At 43.4% G+C, this 10,323-nt stretch overlaps 1 long non-coding RNA gene across 2 annotated transcripts; it reads left to right on the forward strand.

The window, feature by feature from the left end:
• The first annotated feature begins 723 nt into the window (after nucleotides 1-723).
• On the forward strand, nucleotides 724-10,323 carry LOC311517465. 2 transcript variants are annotated; one of them, XR_014710707.1, is made up of 3 exons: nucleotides 724-803; nucleotides 2,783-2,865; nucleotides 9,178-10,323. It is a non-coding gene; the product is annotated as an uncharacterized lncRNA (long non-coding RNA). The 2 variants fall into 2 exon arrangements; XR_014710708.1 differs by lacking the exon at nucleotides 9,178-10,323 and adding an exon at nucleotides 3,630-3,916.

Below are 10,323 nucleotides of genomic sequence, written 5' to 3' on the forward strand. Positions count from 1 at the left end.
AATATCTTGTGTTGGACCAACTTCTGTTGGTAAAAGAGACAAGCTTATGATCCATACAGAGCTCTTCTTCAGGTCTGGGAAAGGAACTTCCATCATCACAGCTAAATGCAAGGTGGAACAGATTGTTTAGCATAAGTAGTTAAAGCATATTGTAAGGAACCATTCAAGGCAGAGTGTGCTGTTGACATCTCTGCAGTCATAGGTCAAGAAGAGGGGGTTATCTGGTTACAGATTGCTGTAATAAGCCATACATCCAGTAGAGTTATGAATTTAAGCTCCCAGGCTGTGTACGGGGAGATATCTCAAACCAGTAAACTGCCTGAAACCACTATGGCTTATTGCTAAAAGCAGCCAAGTCAGCAGGCTGTAAATTGGCCATGTCACAGCCTCAGCTTGACTAAGGCAAGAGGGGAGGGGGGTTTTGAGTGCCACAGAAAGGGCAGCTTGACCCCACGTGCTTCCTGATAAAAATTGTGTTAAAGTTGCTGATACAGGCATCTTAGAAGAGCAGGATGTGCCCCCAGGACTGTGTCTAACAGGGTCTCAAGGCTGCAAACTCTGGGAAAAACCCACACCTGGTTAATCAATAATCAGAAGAAAGCCTCTTGCTTGCCCATTGGAACTGCTTGCTTAACAAGTTTTTTTTAAGGGACATGTCATTCTATTACTAAATGTAGTGTATAAATAAGGGGGGAAAGTTTGAGGTAGTTGGACTCTTCTGGACTTTCCCTCCGGATACATCTTGTGTTCCCCACTGGCAGACGGGCTGCCGCTGTGCCACTCGAGAGCCACACTCAGCTTTGGTAATTATCGAGAGTTGGAGTGTTTTACTAACCTGTTGTGGATGTGTGGGAGTGCTTGAAACTAAGTAAAGTGTATCTTTAAGTGAAAGCACTCTTGCGTTGTCCTGTTTGTGCCAGCCATTTATCGGTCGGACGGCCGTGTCTCCCCTGATTTATTTCCTGACACCACCTTGCACAGAGTAAAAGTTACCAAGAGCTTTGGATTGAAAGAACTCCAGGTAACAGCTGGTCTTTTGAACGTGTTTATGTCTCATCCTGAAAGGAAACCTGCACAAACATTTTCAAAAGTTGAGCCTGGGTACTTAAATCAATAACTCTGCTAGACACTAAAAAAGAAACATGGACTGAACAGAGGCACGGGATTTATGGTTTATCACAACAATCTGTAATCCAGTAACCCCCTCTTTTTGTCCTTTCAATGCAGGGATGTTAATGGGCAACTCTACCTTGAAAGATCCCTTACAATATATGGTACCTACTTATACTAAACAATGTGCTATGTCATGCATTCAACAATTTCCCTAGGCCGTTTGTTCCATTGTCCTACTGTTCTTACAGTTGGGGAGTCTTCCCTTATATTTAATCTAAATCTGATATTCGCAGTTTGAACCCCTTGCCTCTTGTCCTGCATTCTGTGGCATTAGAGAACAATTTTTTCTCAGTTTCTTTTATGGCAGCCTGTCAAGTATTTTAAGACTGCTATTATGTCCCCTCTTCATCTCCTCTTTTCCAGACTAAACATACCCAGTTCCTTCAGCCTTTGCTCGTATGGCTTGCATTCCATCCCTTTGATCCTCTTTGTCACTCACCTCTGGGTCCTTCCCAGTTTCTCTACATCGTTTGCAGACAGTGGCGCCAAAATTGGACTCAGTGTTCCAGCTGAGACCTAACCAGTGCTAAAGAGCAAAATGACTTGCACACCGTACCTTTTTTAATGCATTGCAACCCAAACCTGCATTTGCTTTTTTTTGCAACAGCATCTCAATCGGAGGTTGTGACCCCACCACAACTCCCAGATCCTTCTCAGCAGGGCTGCTGCCACACCAGTTATCTCCCCCATTCTGTATTTGTTGCAAGGTGTCATAAATATAAAGGGAAGGGTAAACACCTTTAAAATCCCCCCTGGCCAGAGGAAAAACCCTTTCACCTGTAAAGGGTTAAGAAGCTAGGATAACCTCGCTGGCACCTGACCAAAAGGACCACTGAGGAGACAAGATATTTTCAAAGCTGGAGGGGGGGAGAAACAAGGTCTCTCTCTGTCTGTGTGTGTGATGCTTTTGCCGGGGACAGAACAGGAATGGAGTCTTAGAACTTAGTAAGTAATCTAACTAGATATGTGTTAGCTTCTGTTTGTTTAAATGGCTGAGAAAATAAGTTGTGCTGAATGGAATGTATATTCCTGTTTTTGTGTCTTTTTGTAACTTAAGGTTTTGCCTAGAGGGATTCTCTATGTTTTGAATCTGATTGTAAGGTATTTACCATCCTGATTTTACAGAGGTGATTCTTTTACTTTTTCTTCTATTAAAATTCTTCTTGTAAGAACCTGATTGCTTTTTCATTGTTCTTAAGATCCAAGGGTTTGGGTCTGTGTTCACCTCTGCAAATTGGTGAGGGTTTTTATCAAGCCTTCCCCAGGAAAGGGGGTGTAGGGTTTGGGGAGGATTTTGGGGGGAAAGACGTTTCCAAGCAGGCTCTTTCCCTGTTATATATCTGTTAGATGCTTGGTGGTGGTAGCAATAAAGTCCAAGGGAAAAAGGAAAATAGTATGTACCTTGGGGAAGTTTTAACTTAAGCTGGTAAAAATAAGCTTAGGAGGTTTTCATGCAGGTCCCCACATCTGTACCCTAGAGTTCAGAGTGGGGAAGGAACCTTGACAGTGCATTTGGTTTTTCTTCACGAAGTGTAGCACCTTACATTTGACTTTGTTGAATTTCATTTTGCACAATACCTGTTCTGATTGATACGTGTTTTCCTTCCAGAAGAGCCCATGGGTTTAAACCCATTCCAGTTGGTGGAGGGTGGCGGGAGGAGATCTTAGACGGGTCACATGCCCCTCTTCCTGGTGAGTCATTCCACCCCAAAATTTGCCATGATTGGTCAAATCCATTCTTGGGGTTGTCCTATGGGTTTGAAAGCCATTCTGATTAGTATAGGGTGGCAGGAGAAGTTCTTGGAAAGGTCACATGACCCTCTTCCAGATGGGTCAACCCATCCCAGAACTGATTGGTCAGACCCAGAGTTGGGGTGGTGCTATGTGCCTGAACCCCACTCTGATTGGTAAAGAGTGGTTGGAGGTGTTCATAGAGGGGGTCACATGTCAACTCTCGCTTCAATCTGTTACATGTCAATTTCTGCCCGGAACTTACCGTGATTGGTCAAACTCCCTCTTGGGGCAGGCCTATGTGTCACCCAACAGGCCAGAGACAGGAACAGAATCTAGGTCTCCAATGTCCCTGTTCAGCCACTAGTATGCACTGCCTTTGCCTGTTCAGACATCAACCCCTTATTTGACACTATGCTTTTTCCCAGTAAAGTCAAGTCCCTCCAAGGCTTCTCCAGCAAAGATCCTGGTAAGGGTTGTGAGGGAGAGTTGGGAGCAGGGCAGGGGGCACTGAGAAAAGGAGCTGGTTTTTGGAGAAAAGCTGGAGGTAACAATATTTTGATGCTACACAGAAATGGCAAAGCAGCTGTGAGTTCCATTGTTTCTCCCTTTCCATGGGAGGACCCCATGTGACTGCCTCAGTTACAGCCAGACGTGCAAATTCAGTCAGGTTTCTATAAGCCTGGGTCTTTGGGATTTGTGCTGCTATTCTGATTCCTGCACAGAAGCCTGCTGCACGTGGCCATGCCTGGAAGCTGAGGGAGAAGAAAAGGGGACTTCATGGCAGAGGATTTGGAGGTGAGGGAAGCAGCGAGAGGGTCGACATTCCATGGACTGCTGCAGTGGGCCTAACACACTGTGCAGCCAAGCTGTGACTGAACCCAACTCCTCTTAAAACACCACCGGTCAAGAGGATTTGTTAAAGGAGGAAGGAACATGTAAAGATGTATCCCAGTGAGCTCACTGAGACATACAAATATGTGTCCCCTCGTCTAGGGACAGCCCTGGTGGATTTAACATATGACAATGACTGTAAATATAAATATTTATATTTAATTTAAAAGAAAAGAAGAAAGGGATTTTTATAGACAAGAAATAGCAAAACACCCCCCTGTGCACCAATCAAAGCACTCACAGGCACGTTTGCAATACACCGCCACAACCAGTTACTTTCATTAAAGGGAGAAGAACAAGCTCTTAGGGGTGATACAAGAGCTCCTTGTAGATTTTTTCCATCTCACAAGATTCTTCACTGCCCAGATGAAAAGGATCCAAGGATTTTAGAAGCAAGGTGTCATCTGCTAGATTCTCAGAGATCCTGCATGGACAATCTCTGATGCTATCACTCACTCCCTGAGCTGCAAAAAAGGGAAGAAACTCTCAAATTCTATGTTTACATGCATTGAAACAAGAAAAATGTGGCATTGCATTTCAAATCAATAGTAGAGCAGGAATTTCCCCATCACTATACGGTGAGTGCAGATATTCCTGGCTAGCTCCAGAGCAGGGAATTCATTTTTCCTGCTGCAACATTCTTCAAGAGTTTTCATGAAGTGTGACAAAGTTCCTCCTCTGTCTTGGTGGTTCTTGTGCTTACTGGCTGATTTCCTTGCCTCAGAGATTCATGGCAGCCCTTAGTTTGGCCATTTTTACTAGTGGATCAAACCTGCCATTCACTCAGCTAACTTCATCACTGGCCAGCATAGGGAAACGGAAGGAGAATAATCCCCACAGTCTCTGCTGATCCATCTAGTGGGTCAGGAGACAGGTCAGGGACCTTCCCCTCTGGTGGGACCCACAGTCCAGGATAACTCCTCCTGTATCCAATAGGGAGTTGCGGGGAATCTGCACCCACCCTCTACTCCGGGTTCCAGCCCAGGGCCCCGTGGATCACAGCTGTGTACAGTGTTTCTTGTAACAGCCGTGTGACAGCTACAACTCCCTCGGCTACTTCCCCATGGCCTCCTCCCATCACCTTCTGTATCCTCACTACAGGACCTTCCTCCTGATGCCAGATAGTGTTTGTACTCCTCAGTCCTCCAGCAGCATGCCCTCTCACTCTCAGGTCCTTGTGCGCCCCTCACTGACTGAAGTGAGGTCCCTTTTAAACCAGGTGCCCTGATTAGCTTGCCTGTCTTAATGGATTCTAGCAGCTTCCTAATTGGCTCCAGGTGTCCTTATTAACCTGCCTGCCCTAATTATTTCCAGAAAGTTCCTGATTGTTCTGGAACTGCCCGTTACCTTACCCAGGGAAAAGGGACCTGCTTAATCTGGGGCTAATATATCTGCCTTCTATCACTCTCCAGTAGCCATCCGGCCCCACCCTGTCACAGAAGATAGTCAGATATAGCTAAACATGTGAACTGGCTGCCCGCCAGGCTTACCTGGTAAATACACCTGACTTCTGAACATGGATCTCTCCTCCCTTTACCCCTAACTCTCCAGTAAAGGAGGCAGATTCTCATTTTCTGTCAAAAGTCCTTCATATTAACATTCACATGGTTAAAGTAACAACCACAAAAAGAAAAAAAAATAAAGCCAGATGTGTCGTTAATAAAAAAGAACTCCAGGAAATTAAATATTAAAGCTGCTGGAAATGTCATATAAAAATGTCTCTGAAATATTCATCAAACTTTTTAAAAAATTCTTGAAATTTGAAATTCTGTTGCGGGAATTGGAGGGCTCTAGTTTAAACCACAGAGTGCTGACCAAGAAGCCATGGCAGCCAACACAGGTGTGCTCAAAAGCACCCCTATTCCACAAACACACACAGGATCAACTTTATGTTCAACATGGCTCCTCACGTTTGCAGGATCTGGACCCAGAGGTTTTGTAGCACAGCTCTGAGCATGATTCGCTGCAGCTGCTGGATCTGTGATTGTCACATATTCATAATTTTCTTAATTTCCAATTTTTCACACTGGATTACTCTGGATGGACTCTGTAGCGAGGACCAGACCAAAAACAGTGTTTTATTGTTATTCCATTTTTGAGCAGAGTTATTTGACAATAGTTTTTAACTATGGGAAAATCATGGTTATATCCATACTGTGTGGGTGCAGCTTACCTTCTCATCATCAAACTTGGTCTGTGCCTCAGTTCCTCCTATTGAGTGGGTGGTCTAGCCCCCTGCTGAACCAAAACCTCCCCCATTTGAGACAAACAAAACTCAAAATGATAAAACAAAACTCTCTGGTCTAGACATGGTTCCTCAGAGGTTGAGTGAACATTTCTTTCCTTCAGCTGTTTTTAAGTAGGACTCACAAATTCTCCTCTGTTCAGCTCTTCTCTGAGCTCCTCCCTGTTTTCTTTTGCAGGCTTCATTTTTAAGCTATTTCTTATTGTAAAGATCAGCCCTCCTGCTCTTCCCTGCTCTCTTTCTTGTCAGAGAGCCTCACAACAGGTCCTACCAAGTGCCCTCAGTCTGAGGACAGCAGGCTTTTCATATCCAGAAATAAGAACATAAGAACAGCCATAGTGGGTCAGACCAATGGTCCATGTAGCCCAATGTCCTGTCTTCTGACAGTGGCCAATTCCAGGTGATTCAGAGGGAATGGACAGGACAGGTAATCATCCAGTGATACATCCCCAGAAATGGACTAGCATGTGAGACAAAGGGGTTAAAATTGAATCAGATTGGCAGCTGTCATTATGGTGAGTGCTACCAAGAAAATTCAATTGTTGAATCTGGCCTCAGCTAGTTATTGAAAATAGGATCCTTCCATCAGTGACTGGGAAAGTGACATATAAAAATCATGAAAGGTTTAAAAGTATAAGCTTCGATCAGAAGCCAACATGTGGCTTATTGTTCTAGTTTTTTCTGATAGATTCCATTTTATACTGGGATATGACAGAACCTATATACGTACCTACACAGCCTTACACATCCTGTAACATAGCTCAAAATTGTACACATTTCTTTTTGGCAAACTAAGCATTAAAGTTGTAAAGAGCAGAAATTTTGTTCTCATTGGTGCTCCACAATGATTCAAAGGAGACACATCCCCCATGCTCTCTCCTGTGGACTTTACTTTTGTCCTTCTCTGTTGTTTTCCATATTCTAAAATGAAACAACAATGTAGACATAGGGGTGAGTTTGGCCGCAGACTCTGTCTGTATGGTGCCAAGCTGGTAACAGAGAGGGGCTTTAAAAGGGGTTGTGGGAGAGTTACTGCAATACATGGCTCACATAATGGCCCCTACATTGCTCTCCTTGCAAGCACTGTCCTGGGTTGGTGCTGGGTGTTACTGCTTCCAAGGATAGCATCCCTCATCCTTTAAGTGTGGCTGACGTTATTTGTTCCTATATCCATACATTTATCGTTATGAAAACACATATTGTTTGCTTGCACCCAGCTAACCAAGTGATCCAAATCGCTCTGTATCCGTTACCTGCCCCTTACTTTTTGTTACCTGCAAACTTTATCCGTGATGATTTTATATTTTCTTTCAGATCCTTAATAAAAATATTGACTAGAGTAGTAGCAAATTTTGATCCATACAGGTCCACTAGGTCGAATGTCGGGGATATTATTACAGCTCATAATTCAGCCAAATCTGAGTGGATTTTCAAAGGCACATTAAAGGCACCTTTCTCACCCCAGGACTATTCTCCAACCAAATGTAAAGCATCTGGTGCAAACCAGGAAAGCACTACAGCTCTTCAGAAAAAAAAGTAGGAAAAAAATTATCATACAAAGTTTTAGGCAGATTCACAAATATCCTTCTGTATTCTCCCTTCATTTCATTCAAATCTCTCCTGGAGTGATTTATAGCACCAGGAAGAAGAGAGCAAAGAGAACATAAAGTATCTTCATGGCTGAAGTTTTACTAGGAACTCAACGTTGCTGGAGAGAAGAGATTCCAAGATAGACAGGAGATGAAGAGTCTCTATTTATGGGCTGCCAGCGGTTGTGAAATGAGGATCTGTTGAAACCTTGTTTTGAAACGTCACATTTATTAAGTTGGTGCTGCCATTTGTTAATAATAATGATTATTTGTACAGCACCATAATAATTCCGGGAGAATTTCAGGGAAATACAATTGACAAGTCCCGGCCTTGAGGAAGTTACAATATGAATATTTACACCTAGCAGGCATGGCCTATTCAAAAGCTCTTTGAAGTCAATGGAAAGATGCCTACTGACTTTACATGAGGGTTCTAGTGTAGAGAGGAATTCTAGAACACACCTCTATCTAAATAGCAATTGGCAGATGGGTGCGTGTGTTTGTGTATTTCTTTTGAATAATATTTATCAGTATTTTACAGTGGGCATTTATGGAATTTTTCTAATTTCATTTATCAAAACCCATTATTATGTGGTTAAAATACTTTTTAAAATGAGAACTAAAATGAATAATATTGAAAATACTGTGTGCCAGGAATGTATTGGTCTGTTTTTTTGTTGTTGTTTTTCTGCACATCTAAACCGAGGAATTTTATAGTTAGTGATGGGAGAAATTCATGATTTTTCCCTTTCTTTTCCCCCCATAGCAAGCAGCAGCCTCAACAACAACCATCTAAAGCAGAGACATAAAATGTTGTTGCAGACAGCATGTGGACGCCAATGGCAGTCTCAGGTGCTAAGCGTCTCTTAGGATTTGTCACATTCTCTCAGGAAGGAGAGAACAAGGACTAATTGGGACTAACTGGCAGCCAGGAAAATGTAAGAAAGTTTCTAGAGGTTCTATAGAGGAGTTTGACATCTCAGCGTTCCCTGGGGGATTTATTCTAACCTGTGCTTAGGGCAAAATACAACCCACCGCAAAGCCTGATAACACCCTTGGGAATCTTCCTCCCAGTCATCTCCTCCCTTTCCCACCTCCCATTTCAGTGCACCAAACACAAAAAGGTGAGGGGAGCGGACCAAGAATGAGAATCCATGGGGAGAAGAACATCAACAGGGCAATAAGGAGCTGTGACAGGGCAGTGAGCTGTACCTCTCATTGCACAGTCATTGTGCTCTGATTCAACTGTCTCTCTGTGGATGGAGGGTGCTGATCTCCTGTCCTGCCACCTTCACCAAAGAGACAGAACAGGGGGCACTGGATGCTTACCTGCCCAGTGGGAACACAAGGAGCAGGCATGTCAGCCTAGCTCGCCATCTCATTCCTCTTGTTTCCATGTTATGTTCTCGCCATACACACAGAGGAGTTAGATAAAAACAGCAGTACTCTTGCAGGAAGGTCACAATTGATAATTGCTTTATTTTCTCCTATTTGGTTTATAAATAGACTGTGGTTAAAGGTATACACTGTATGCTTCTTTTATAGATTTAAAGATGGCAATGGTAACAACATAACAAGAGGCACAACTCACCCCACCTTACTCTAGGCTGGCTGGCTGCTGACTGGCTGCTAAGCCCAGCTCACTGGCTTCCCTAGCCTCCAGGCATGACCAGGAGTATTTTGACAGCTTACAAATGTAATAAAATTTTCAACGCACCATGCATTCTCCACAGCTGGTGATGCTCCAGCTGGGTTGCTTCCAGCTGCTGACTGGAATCCAAGGATCTTCCTTTAATTGGCTTCTGCCTGTCAGACTGATATCTATGCCTGGTTTTATGGGTGTCAGAGGTGTGTTGGGACGGTGCTGAATTATTGTGGCTGATATGAATAAGTGTGGTAAGAATGACTTTGGTATGGCTTGGCACGTTTGAATTTGCTAGAAGATTCTGGGAGCAGGGTTCTCTTTGCATTATATAGATAGTGTGCAAGTGTATTGGAAGTGCTGAAACAGTACTTGAATGGTTAATAAAGGCTAGATTTGCGTGTGTGTTTCAACATCAAACTTTGGAATATATCAGCCTTGGGAGACCAGCTCACCGAAGTAAAGAAGAGGTAAAAACGTGCGATCATTGCGGTTAGTACAGGCTGACAAAGGGTCAAAATGACCCTTTTTGGATGGCATCACGCTAAGAGCTCAAGTGAATGACTGATGAGCATGTAAACGTTGATTGATCTTTGGTCTGTGCCCATTTTGCAGTCCCTTCTAAAATATAAATTTGAGAAAACCAGTAATGATATGCCCAAAGGGCATATTTCTGGGACATGTGACTCCTTTGAGAACCAAAGGTATAAATGCTAAGCAAGTAACTAAGTTAAGTTAGTTCCCCAATTAACATCTGAAGAGATCCATGATGCTGTGAGACAGAAGGCGTTGGGGTAACTGAGACCCTGCTATGAGGGACTACTGTGGGACTTTTGAACCAAAGGGCCTCAGAGTAACCTAGACCCTGCTTCAGGGGACATTTGACAGAGCAAATACCTGAGAGGGGAAAGAAGAGAAGAAAAGAAGTCCCCATCTAGAATTGGTGGCTATACTTGCTTTGTTTGCCAATCAGGATACTGTGTAAAGCTAATATAGTTACTGAGGATTTATGCTTGGGGAATTGAGGCTTATTAAGAAGATGTGTATTA

The sequence above is a fragment of the Lepidochelys olivacea genome (genome assembly GCF_965140295.1).
Source record: "Lepidochelys olivacea isolate rLepOli2 genome assembly, chromosome: 3".
NCBI classification, from domain to species: domain Eukaryota; kingdom Metazoa; phylum Chordata; order Testudines; family Cheloniidae; genus Lepidochelys; species Lepidochelys olivacea.